The sequence below is a fragment of the Sylvia atricapilla genome, chromosome 13, assembly GCF_009819655.1.
Source record: "Sylvia atricapilla isolate bSylAtr1 chromosome 13, bSylAtr1.pri, whole genome shotgun sequence".
NCBI lineage: Eukaryota > Metazoa > Chordata > Aves > Passeriformes > Sylviidae > Sylvia > Sylvia atricapilla.
In genome coordinates this window covers 16587994-16601198 of record NC_089152.1, presented here as the reverse complement: position 1 = coordinate 16601198, position 13205 = coordinate 16587994, and the positions used below count along the sequence as shown (strand labels likewise).

Sequence of the window (13205 nt, the reverse complement as noted above, 5' to 3'; positions counted from 1 at the left end):
ACTTCAGGATCTGAGTTGGCCAGGAAAACAAATTCTAGCAAAATCACTGACAAAGAAAATACTCATTTACATAGTGTTTTTTGTCCCAGGACAGTGATTTAAACAAACAAATCAAATAAAAAGGCCGCTAAGGGAACAGAGAATACTGTCTTTCCCACCAGAATATAAATCCAGAACTTGTCATAACAGTACAAACCCCCACCATCCCATGTGCTCAGCATGCAGCCTAAAGCTGACTTCCATAATCCACTATGTATAAATATAAAACAGCATTAGATATTGATGATTCTGGTTTTCTCATTAAACCCCTGCACTACATGCTGTTTATACAGGTCAGAAAACATACTACAGTTACAATAATAAAATACTGGTCAAAAGGTAAAGGAAAACATATTCTGATGATAAACCACTGTGAAAAGTCAGTAAGAACTGAAGAAATGGTAAGTTAAAATCTTAGAATTTACTCTGAGGTAAAAAACATGGTCATTTAAGAAGCTACTACATTCTAATACAGGATTAAAGAAAATAATAATTAAGAATCAGACAGTATTCATCAGACATAATTAAGAATCAGAAAGCATATCAAGAAGCCTTATAGTACAATCAACTCTAAAAGGATTACTGAAGTTTCTAATACTTAAAGTATTTGAGTCTCAGATAATATTTTATAGTCATTTCTTTGCTTAGGCATCTCTTACTGTGACTAACATCAAGTATTACTGCAGTTTTGTCAACAACAGACATTTTGACCAGTCATTTCCAGCTGTGTAAACTTGTGCAAACAGAACTCTGCTGCCATCACGGACATCTCTCTTCAAAACAGAATGAAGCACAGAACAAAGAAATGTGAGTAGAATTACCCAGCTGACACTAAGCCCAAACTAGGCTAAGACAAAAAAAGCCCAGAGGTTAAATCTGGAAGAGTCAACATCAACCTAACAACCAAACTGGCAGCAGTGCTTTTGACAGAATTTGTTGCAAGCAAAAATGATTCCCTGTTGGAATCCTAATATGAACCACAGAACACGTGGGTATGGGCCTGGAGTCAAAATGAAAAAAAAAAAAAAACACCAAAACTCTGAGTGCTTCCTACAGGTATTTTTCAGACTTAAAGATACATTTTTGGTGTCATTTATGCAGAGTGTTACCACTGTTGAAACTGAAAATGAATTTTTCCTTGCAAAACCAGGACAAGATCAGTGATCCTAGTGATTCAATCCAATTCACCTTTTTTTCTGCACAAAATGCTATTGAAAAGGCCTCAGACAGCAATCATAGAATAGAGTTCTTTAGCAGAAAAGGTACATGACAAGTCACTGGAAATGACTGGCCAAAGAGACACTTGCAGTAACAATCTTGAAAAGCCATCAAGTGAACCACATTAACTATAATACACAATTCCTCTCTGAATCTTTCAATATTGCTTGTTGGGAGTTCCATGAAAAGGCAGATTGTCCAGGGTCAGATGAGGAATCAAGTCCAACAGAACAATTCACTTAATGGCATTTCTTCAACCTTTGCTTTACATGGTTATAGGCACTGAACTACTCCACAGGCAGCTGAGCTGGATCACCGTGTCAGAAGCCAAGACAGTGCCTAAGGTAGGTAAGAACACTGTGAATGTGAAGTGTTTTTTGGAACTTGAACTATTACTGTCCTATTCACCTACAGCAACCAGATTAAACCAGTTTAAAAAACCTAAATACACAAAAGAAATAAGAGGAACAGCCCAAATAAATTCAAACATCTCAACAGGTTGGGGTTTTTTCCTCCATCAGCATCATGTAACTTCACTACTTCAGCACACTTCCTGCCAAATAATACCTATAGGAGAATTCAAAACAAAGCCAAGAACTACTTAAACCTAAATTATAATTAATTCAGTTATGTTTCTACCCCTTAAAACACTCAGGGCTCTATCCCATCTACTGTAGTACTATCCAGACAATTTTTTCTCACAAGCTATCAAAATTTGGTATCAACAGGAGATTAACACAGTTTCTTTATAAATTACCATTCTTTATCAAATTTCATGTCATGGAGATATAAAAGGGTTTACAGAGCAACAATAAAAATAATAAAACCTGCATGTCAGTGAAGACAGCAATTGTAATCCAACATACATCCCTCATTAGAAAGGTGGTCACATGAACTGTCATCACGTCCTGGCAATGCTGGAAAACTCCAGGGAACAGTTCACACAGTCTACAACTCAGATTGTGCCATGCCAAAGAGAAAAACAGCAGATCATGCAATCTCCTTCCAATGGGTTTAAATAGCTACTAAAAAAGGCCTTTTCTTGCTCTTCCAATCTCCATCCCCTACTTGAGATTTACCACACATGCATTACCAGTCACAGTTTACAAGTTTTAGAACACTAATACTGCAGCAAGGTTGCACCTTAGTGCATGCTCCATTTATTTTCTGATGCCAGCACCTGAACAGAGAGGGAAGGAACAACAAAGTGTCTCCAAATTTAACCATTTCACACCATCTCAAAGGCTGAGTGCCAGCTCTAAACACTTTTTTTTTTGAACCTCAGGTTTTTGCAGAGATGTCTGACTCTGCTTTTTTATTACTAAATTGGTTTTTATTGAAAAAGAACACTTCTTCCAAGAAAAGAAGCAAACAAGTAATGGCTAGTCAAAAGAGCTTTGAACAACTAATACAGAGGATAAAGAGGAAAAAATTAAAAATGAGTAGCTGAGGGAAGGAAAAAGACCTATAGCTATAGACTGCAGAAAGCTCAGAATCACCAACACTAATGAAAACAGAAAAGCTGAGCAAGAAGAGTGTGCTAGCACCCATCAAATCAATATCTCTGTCACAGCCACAGAACAGGACAACACAGAGACTGAGCTCCAGCTTAGGAGTACTCCATACCCTCAAGGTATGCTCATGACTACTGGATAAGGAAGGACAGAAATCAGAAGCTGGCATAAGCCTTATAAAAATTTATGAACAGGGTTAAATTCGAGAAAAACCTAGAAGAGACCTGGACTGAACCCCAAAACATTCATTGCTCCTACAGCAGAGACAGAGGAACAAAGAAATCATGAAACACGGCTGAACTTCCATCAGGGTGTAACAATGTGTGCAAACATTATATGTCCATTAGGTTATAGTTAGTCTAGTACACTGCCAACTGTGCTAATCTGCAGTCACACCTCCTCCTACACCAAATGTGCTCAAAAAGAGCACATCCCACCAATAAGCTCAACATCAGCTTGGCAGACCTAAAATGGTTGAAGCTGAATTCATATCTTTTGTTATTGTTCTTAGCAAAGCCTATTTCAAGATGTACATAAACACCTTCATTTAACCCTGTCCTCAGATATATTTGACACAAACTGACATGTTGCTTTAATTATAGGCTGCTTTGAAAGTTCACTGAAGACATTTTTCAAACAGGGAGAATTGCAGGACAAAATTCCATTAGTGACCTTTCAGTATTTCAAGCACCATTTCCAGATGAGCAGTCAAAGCCAGAGACACATTTAGAACAGTAATGTGGACAAGGTCAAAGTAACTGCAACAGATTAAGAACATGGGGTGAGATTTATCAACATTTTGCCCAAAGCCAATTTTCCCACTTAGTGATGTTCTCCTCTGGGAGGATTACAGTACAGAAATGGTAATGGATCTGTGAAGTTCATCTAGTAATGATTTTTTCCTTGCTCTTTTTGCCACCTCTTACACGTGTTCAGATGAAAGACTTCAGTCATCTCCTCAGCTGTTTGTTTCATACCAATGAAAGGCATGGCCCTTTTTCCTAAGGCTTAGAGAAATCACTTATTACATGATCATATTCTCTGGTCTCCCTGGCAACTGTTTCAAAACAGTCAAAGTCTGTCATAGGTTAATCTCCAAGCTGTTAATTACAACATTTACTTGGCACTTCAACATTCATACCTCGCTTTTATTTTTCAGCTCAATTTCTCTCTTCATAAACAGCCACTGAAGTATATATTTCACTTACTCTCTAAAGAAAATTTTATACTAATACCTACAAGATTTGAAATTACTGTAGGTTTTATGTCATTACATGCATAACAAAGAAAATTAAACAGGACCTTACCTCAAAATTAAACTTCATTTAATAGAAAATAGCTTTGTCTGAAAGTACTGTTTGATCACATGGGAGGCTTCCAGCAACCAAGTCTGTAACAAAAAATACAAACAAGTTACTTTCTTATTCCCAGTTCAATAATTTCTGTTTTTCAAGTACCTTCTCTGTCAACACACTGGAAAGAAAACAACTCAGGAAGTTGTAAGTTTCCTTTTCCCTTCAGCAGTCAGAATTTGCATTGCCAAAATGTCTTTGTGCTCAAGAAAATAAGTTTCCTTCCAGACTTCTAAATTACTCACACATAAGAGCTCATAATAAATGAATTCATGGGTTTTTACAGGTAAACACTTTGAAACTGCCTAGTCAATTATGAAAGCATTTGTAGCAAAAGTCCGAGTGATAACATAAACTATCACACTGACCTGTCAAAACCATTTATTTTGCATTAACTGTGCTTTTCCAAAGTTTATTGTCCTGAGTGAATAACAGTCTAAAGCACCACAGCTCAGGCCTCTTTGGGCAATTTCCCTTCTGAAAATACAATCACAAAAGAAAAGGTAAAAATGGAGTTTTGTTTTGTTTTTAAAAGATTACAAACTCTGTTTCAAGGCTTTGGCTGTTTTGAGAAGGTGGGTTTTCTTGTTTGGGTATTTTCAGGCTTGGTTTATTAGATTTTGTTTTCTTTTTTTTCCCTTCCCCAGGTTTCTCAGGATCATTTGTCAGTTTTTACTCTAAACAAAAGCTAATACATCACAGTGGTTTAATAATCACGAGGACGGGCAAATCAGTTTACACACGAGCCATTTAGCAATTCTGAACCCCACAGTGCTCTGAAATAAAAACCAGCTTCTCTCCCAGCATCTCCAAACACCTCCAGCCACAGCATGATCCAGGCCTAGGTCTTGCTGCTAGCAAAGGTTTGTGTTCCATGTGTTGAGTCATGGAAGACTTTCATCCCATTTTTCTATCTCCTGGACAACCCAAAAATTCAAATGAAGTTCTGATCCACAGCAGCTATCCAAATATGAAACCACTTTATGCATCAATTTAGAAAGGCCAGGATGTTAAAGACTAAAATCATGCTTTCATACAGCCACACAGCAGAGAATGCCTTTTAGCTGAGAAAAGCCCATAGCAACAAAAGAATTCTTGCAAATTTTAACCAACCAAAGCTGGCAAAAACATTTCTGATAAAACAAATTCATCACTGAAGGCTTTTCTTGTCTTGGTTGGTTAGAAAAGTGATTTTTTGCTTTCAGTGGACTTTTAAGCAACATCAGCTCTATGCCAACACACCTATTAACTACAGATTAACAGATTTAATGCAGGCCAAAGTAAAGGCAATATACTTAAGACAATTATTTCAGCACCCAACTGATCACCTGCATTAAAATAGGCCATGCAGTAGTTTGCCACTTTGAAATCTAGATCTCTGATCACACTCACCCAACTTTTCAATGCCTGCCAAGTCACTAGCAATGCTCAAATAATGTACAATTACATACAATTAAAGGTATGCCAGCAGCCTGCAGCTCATGGGTTGCCACTAAAACACAAGGTCAGGGTAAATGCAAGTCCAGCACACAGAATATTCGTGTATCTGATGCATTCCCTTAGGTGGTTGTATCAGTGCACAAAGGATTGACCTGCAAGGTAACATATGTATTGCAGTAACATGCCAAATTGCTGTTCAGTACAGCCCATAAACTCACCAGCCACCCCCTTCCTGGACATCACTACCTCCTTCTCCATACTTGCATATATTTCAAGTTCTAAAATTTGTATCCAGTGCAGTTGTGAAGTAGCTCAGTCACTTGCAACTGCTACCTGTCTTCTCAGTCCTTTCTTAACAAAGGCTCCAGCAGCCCTCTCAAGTCCCCCTGTTCTGGAAGCACAAAGCACCAGCTGGAAGCATCTCCACCTCTGCTCAGAACCACCATCAGAGGAGGCTGCCACTTTCTGGGCTTGTATCAAAAACTGAATGCCTGTGGAACATTCCACATCTAGGAAAGAACAAAAACAGATGTAGCAGAGAATGAAGTAACCTTCCCAATACTGCTTCTTTCTAGTTGCACTGCACAAAGGTCCCCAGAGAAATGTTCCAATTCAATATATGCTGCTACCACCACGATGATTTAAAGAGGTGTGAAACTACAAATTTCAAGTAATTTCCAAATGCAGTTCCAAAACAGAATCATTGCTAAAAAAAAAAAAAAAAAAAAAAAAAATCAAGCAAATGCAAAAACACTCCCAATAATTTGTTTTATTCAATCTGTACACTGAACATGGGTAAGTAGATATTTATTCCTCTGTAGTTTATCAGGAGGGTCTATCTACTTACTTAAGTGTAATGAGACTAGGAAGGAAGGAGGTAAGGCCACTGCTTTCTTAACATTTTACATCAAGGGATGAAACAACACAATTCATTTGCACATACTACCAGAGTAATTCAATGAATAGAATCCCATGTTTCAAAATGACAACTTAATTTTAAATAGTAGATTTTAAGTCATCAGAACACTTCAGAGTAGAAATATGAATATATGTTGTGGAGTCTGAGGAAAACAAAAGTTGCTTGTACTACGATATCTCTTAAGACTAGCTGGAACAAATGTGACTGTGGAAACAACATTCATATTTCAAATGGGTTAATTACTGCTGAAGCAGCCGTATATTTTTTTACTTATCAACAGGGAGATAAAGAGACCCTAAAAAAACCTATTAATCACTGTTTTTTCATTCTATTGTCCTCACTTCCTGGAATGTAGTCAGAGATGGAACTCAGCTGCCCCGAAGCCCAGTCAGCAAAGCAGCTGCCCTGAACCCAGGATTTGTTTTCCATCTATTGGAGGGTGGGAGCAATGAGTGCATGAAGCACCTAATTCCAGACGTTTGCTCAGGGCTTTCTGAATATCTGACTACCTCCTCCCCTTCTTTTTCCTTAGCTACAGCTCCTTTCTGAAATGCTTTTGGTTCAAATGCTAGTGATGTTATTTACAGAAGAAGAAAATGGCATAAAGAAAAGCACTGAAGCAGAACGTTCTTTCTTAACTCTGCTGCAGATTCCTACACTGTGAATTAGTAATAAATTACAGTTTTGCCTTTATAGATACTTCCTAGGTATTTCATAAACTCTTGGTGGTAACAGTTGAATTCAGTAGCATTTGGCTACCAGGCTCACTGATATTAAACATAAATTCCAGCAGCATCTCATACTGCATTTTCTGAATGTAGAAGACATCCTGCCCATGTACTTCCTTTGGGTTTACGATGTGTGTTTTTCCTATGCTCTGTTTGTGGGCTGGTTTTTTTGGGGGTTTTTTGTTTGTTTGTTTGTTTTTTGTTTGGTTGGGTTTTTTTGTGCTTCTTTGATTGTGTGGGTTTGGGTTTTTTTCCCACCATAACCAAATCTAAACCTATGGTCCATTACACAGAATATGTTTTAATCCTGTTGACATTCACCATTCCTTTACTGTGTCACCTCTGCTAAATGAATCTGCTAATAGCTTAATATTTTAAAGCTACAGACAGGGAAATGGTTACTTTGGGACATTGGGAAGTTTAGTTTAGGACATCTGGAACACTGGGAAGCTTAGCTCTTAGCTCTGTGATCAAGTTCCAAACTATGTTCCCTGCACATAATAAAGGTGGTGAATGGCTGTTTCAGGCTAATTCAGATGCTCTGTAGCATGTGACTTTTTTAAATCCTTGTTTCTTCTTACCTGTCTCTGTTACTTGCCTCAAGACTACTTCATAAACGATCACAATTCACCTACTAGAAGGTTTTCAGCATTTAGAAAATTTGACTGTCCCCCCCCCTTATGAAACTATATTCTCAAATGCAATTCTTCCCTACCTGGAATAAAATTTTATTCCTTAAAAACTGTGATTTTTTTAAGTGATGGTTCAAGCCAGACTTTTTGGGAACCTCACAGATGGTGCTAACTCATCCCTGCACTGGTCTGCCAAAACTCAGCTTTCAGCCCCTCAGAACCTATTATTGCTTCACTCTTATCAGATCTTAACTACTGATTTTCAGCTATCAATCCTTACAACAACCTGCACATCTGGGATAACAGTTTTAAGGAAGTCTGACAAGGTAGAACAAGTAAATTCTGCAACACAAGAGCAAAGTATGGCATTATTTTCTTCTCAAGGCTTCATACCTGCATATAGCAGGGAAAAAAAATATCTGTTCGGATCATTTAAAGTCAACTATACGCTGACTAATTTTCAAAATTATGTAAATTTCATCTCTTACATTATGCTGCTGACTCAACTTTCTGTGATTAATGTTCATCTGTTTTCATGAAGAATTTTTTGTCAGGCAAATATTACTTGCCTTCTGTTCAGGGCTTTTCAAGTGCAATCAATAATTTTTCATAAAGGAGCAGTTATTATTCAAAGTTTATTCTGAACTCCAGCTTCCCATCTAATTAAAAAAAAAAAAAGTTCCAATTTTTTTGTCTAGGAGAAAGACAATCTTGTTTAAAGTAAGTTGTACTCCTATTATGGTCAAATTTAAATGGTAACTTTCAATTCTTTCATTACTATGATTTTTATTACGGCTACTTCAACAGAAAAAATGACAGCAAATATTCCCATTCAGTCGCCCTGGGTAAGCTCTTTAAAACTGTTTGCCCAGGACAGAAGAGTTGTCTTGTTGGCACCAAATGCCAAAGGCTCCCTGTGACAGAGGCAGCGAGTTTGACTTGACGGCAGCCCTCCTCAGAGCCACTCACTGGGAGGTGCCACACGTCAAACCCACCTCCTGTGCTGTCACCACATGAGTGACCCTCACCCTCCCAACAGCACTGCAGAGGTGGCCACACAGTGACAGCTATCAACCACTATTACACATGCCAGACTTGCAGTATGTGTGAGGAGTTCACTACAGCCAGCATCAACCGTTCTGCATTTATTCTACAATCTCTGGCTGCAGGGCTGAGCTTACAATACAGTCTTCTAAAAGCAGAGCTAAATACATAATTTACAACTGTGCAATACAATGTAGAGTGATTTAAAATGATAGGTAAAAATGCAAAACGCCAGGTCCTCAAAAATGAGCACATGGCACTTTCCTCACCAAAGTACCATTCACACTAACTGTAGTTCCTGCCTTTTTACAATTTGGAATCTATATTAATGTTATCCTTTATTTCATAGCAGTCTGCACAAATGTAAACACGCTTTCCCAAGAACAGCAAGTGCAGCTTGCCTTAGAACAGTTGCAGTGCTTTGCTGGGTACCAACACCTGAGCAGCGAACACAACTCCACATATCAGAAATTCCTCAGCACAGGGACTGTTTTCTTCCCATGCTGTGGTGCTGTACACTCTGCATATCCAAATATATAGTTGCACTCAAGTCAAAATTAATCAAATTTCTCATCCATTTATGGTACTAAACATTACAGAATCAGTAATTCAGCAGTCTAAGGCAAAGATGGCATCTGTTGAGTTTCTGCCCTCCTATGGCAATATAAATAAAAAAATAGTACATTTTGCATGACCTTTATGAAAAAGTGTGAATTCAGCTGTCATAAACAGCTACCATAGAAACAAGAAGATGGGAATTTGCACTTTTGTTTTTAAGTCATGAATCACTCAGGCCTCAAACCTTTCTTCTCAATATTCTACAGTGGGTTCACACTTCCCTTCAAACTACTTATCCCAAAAGGCACATCAATCCAGGATCTAACAGGCTGTGTTCTCAGTGAGATAGTCTGTAATGTGAACACTTCCACCTTCAATGATGACATACAATTCATCATCCACTTCTGCCTAAATACCTGCAAATAAAGTCATTGGTGATACAGCTGTTAGAAATTGAGATTTCACGTCCAGGGTTGGGGCATGAGTTGAAGAGGTAATAAAATAGCAAAAGTAATTTTTCAGTGGGCAGGTGAGAGAGAGAGAAGAAGAGAAACCAACCCCACAAGAAAACAGCAGCAGGTTGTTGCTGTTGGTACAATTTCTTCAGAGTGTGTTACCAAGACAGGGCACCTGCCTTTCCAATGGTGTAAGGCTCAAGCTGTCTGCAGTTTGAGTTTGCCAGCTGAATCTGCTCACAACAGAACCATGGCCCACTCACACTGTAGCACACAAAAGATACAATTTACTTCTTTGCCATGGCTAATAGGAAGTCTGCCAACTTTCCAAACATACTCCGCGAAAGCTGGGCTGCTCTTATGTTTGCATCCAAAGGGTTAGTATAGTAATAGTTCAGAGAGTTCAAAGTGTTGGAAACCCACTTCAACAGACACAAAACTGGGATTTCCATTTTTATGCTGTCCTCATTAGTTCAGGAGACTGAAGAGCTTCCTTTTAAAGAGCAATGGTTTGTAAAATTTCTCTTATCTTCACACCAAGTTGTTTAACACTTAATTTAGGCAACTCAGTAACTATCCCACAAGGAAACATGCCGAATCACAAAAATACCAAATATTCAAAGTTTATGTTAGCATATGAATTTACGATGTATGGAGTGAGAAACTGTTTTGAACTCAAAGCGGAATGATACAAAACAAATTTAAATTCTTTATTCTGTTAAGATACCAACAAACCGTGGATGGAGCAGGCACCTGCATTACAGAGAATCTCCGAAGAAACCAACAGCACCAGTCCTAGACCTCCTGAGAATGAAACCTGGTTACCAAACAAAATGCAACTACCCTGAGGTGTTGGGGGAAGTGATTCTGGCCAACTCTGTATACATACCTGGATGGACATATATGTAGTTACTTTAGACAGGCAAGCACACACAGCCTCAGCCAGGTGTTCTCCACACTCCATCACATCAGCACACTGCATTTTCAACACAGTCATGGTGAGAAGTCTCCAACAGGAGGAAGTCTATTGCATAGATACATCTCAAATTGAAAACCTCATCAGCACTTGGGAAAAGATTCAACTTCAGAACACTAGAAAACGTGGTGAACATCCAATTAACTGTTTCTGGAGGAAGTAAAGGCCAAGGCACAACTTGTTGATTTTCTTGTGTGTTTGAAGCTCATGTTCTCCCCCAGTACCACGACTTGGTATCAAGCCTCCTGTACAAAATTTCAACACTAACCATGATTCCTAAACTACTTTCAATACACTCCCCTCTCCAAAGATCAGCCATTTATGGAAGTGAGTGAAGACACATCAAACGCATGAAGAAGCTGAGTGTCTGCCTCCTGCATTTACTTCTTGAAGGAGGTACATGTCTTTTGATGTGACTGGGGAAAGGGGAATTTAAAAGACAGCTTTAATCACTACTACTTATTAGTGTTCCTCAGCAACTGAGAATTTAGTATGTTTACAGACTGTACACATTACTGCTGTTCACTACACCAGAAATGCATAAAGCAGTTCCCTTTCTGCCTGATTTGCCTTAGAGGACATTAAGTTAACATTTCAGAAAGAAACAGCACTTCTTTAACTATGCAGCTGCCAAATCAATTCTTTCTGATTCAAATATGCTTTCAATTTCATAAGATCTTTCCACAGCCATAAATCTTTCAGTCCCAAGCACTTCCTGTCATTTTAATTACTTCCCTTCAAGTCCCCTAAAGAACAAAAATGATGCTTTGCAGTGTTCACAGACAGGATGAACAGCACTTACTGTGTCCTAGGGGAGAACACTGTCAGGAAGGGCTATTTAAGTGGGGGAAGAAGGAGATGCAATGCTGGAAAACACATACCTAAGAATTTCATACTGTTAATACTCAATTCAAATTGAAAACATGAGAAACTCAATCTCCTCCTCACTCCCCCCTCCCAGTAAATAGAGAAGAGATGCCTTCTCTTGACAGACTGAGCTTTTCAAGCACACGTTTCTGGAATGAGACAGCACCTGAGTTGGGCTGGAGAACACAAAGGAATCCTTTTCAAGTTGCTTCCCCTACTTCCAGATACGTGGTGGTCTTAGATCAAGGGGGTTCTATATAAATATTTTATATTTATTCAATAGGGTAAGAAGCAAGCAAATCTCCATCACGCTTGTGCACTGATACGGTCTTGAACCAAGCCAGACCCCCAGTTGTGCACACAGATGGTCAAATCCCTAACTCATATCCTTTCCAACCACCCCCATACTGGAGCTGCTTCCATTTCAAACCTCCTGCCCCACCATGGTTCACCTTGAAGCTGCCTCTTGTAAGCTTCCTCCACACACCAGTCCAGACTCCCATAATCTTCCTGTGAAGAAACTTAAATCAGGTCACCCCGAGGCCATTTGCTAAAGAGAAACCATTGTTTGCCTTCATGTCAACTAAGCCACCTAAATACTGCAAAAAACTTCAAGTACTCAACAATCCCAGTCACTCAGAGCTGGTTTCAGCTTTTAAGACAACTGCAACACTGCAGCTGCAGATGGAGACAATCCCTTTACCTGCATGATTTCATGGCTAAAAAAACCCAAAAAAACCCCTCAACCAAAACCACCAAATGCAAAATAAATTAAATCAGAACTACTCTGCATTGTCAGCACGTCAGCAACACATCAAACTCTTTGTATGGAAGAATGAACTGACTTCTAACTTTGAATACTAGAGGTCCCAGAAAGATATATTTTCATTGATTTACCATTCATTGTCCTGGAGTTGAACCCAAAAATCCAGCTAAATCAAGCAATTTTCCTATCTAGTCTTCTTGAAATCCTGTAACATCAGCGTGCACAGAACTAATGCTTGAGAAAGGAAGAGTTAAAACACAGCATTCTTAGCTCCAGTCGCTATATTGCATTTCAGTATTTTCCCAATAACATACAGCTGATATCCAAAGTTAATTCCAAAAGTTTTTTCGTACAACATCTGCCCAAGGGACTGATTCCACTGCATTCAAAAAGCACATCTGAAGTGTTTATTGCTTCCAGATTTTGAAAGTAGAAATTACTGTTATAACTCAGCTGAGTAGTCTTAACAGCTCTGCTAAAATCTCTCTGGTTTTCATCCCAAAGTCTCACTTCAGAAAAGACATGTTTCCTACGCATTAATTCTCCAAGCATACAAACCCCTATTCAACATTTAGGCAGAAAAAGTCATTTAACAAGGAAGATGAATGCAACCCAACACTTATAGTGCAGGAACTTGAAACATGTAGCAAAGTTTTGAGACCTTGAGTTACTGCATACAACACACCCCAACCTTTTT

At 38.6% G+C, this 13205-nt stretch overlaps 1 protein-coding gene across 1 annotated transcript in view; it reads right to left on the bottom strand.

Moving 5' to 3' along the window:
- Positions 1-13205, bottom strand: part of TLN2 (talin 2) — a 138971-nt gene that overhangs the window by 92731 nt on the left and 33035 nt on the right. Inside the window, exon 2 of the mRNA XM_066328590.1 lies at positions 4079-4161. The gene's annotated coding sequence lies outside the window, so the exon portion shown is untranslated. The remainder of the gene's footprint in view (positions 1-4078; positions 4162-13205) is intronic.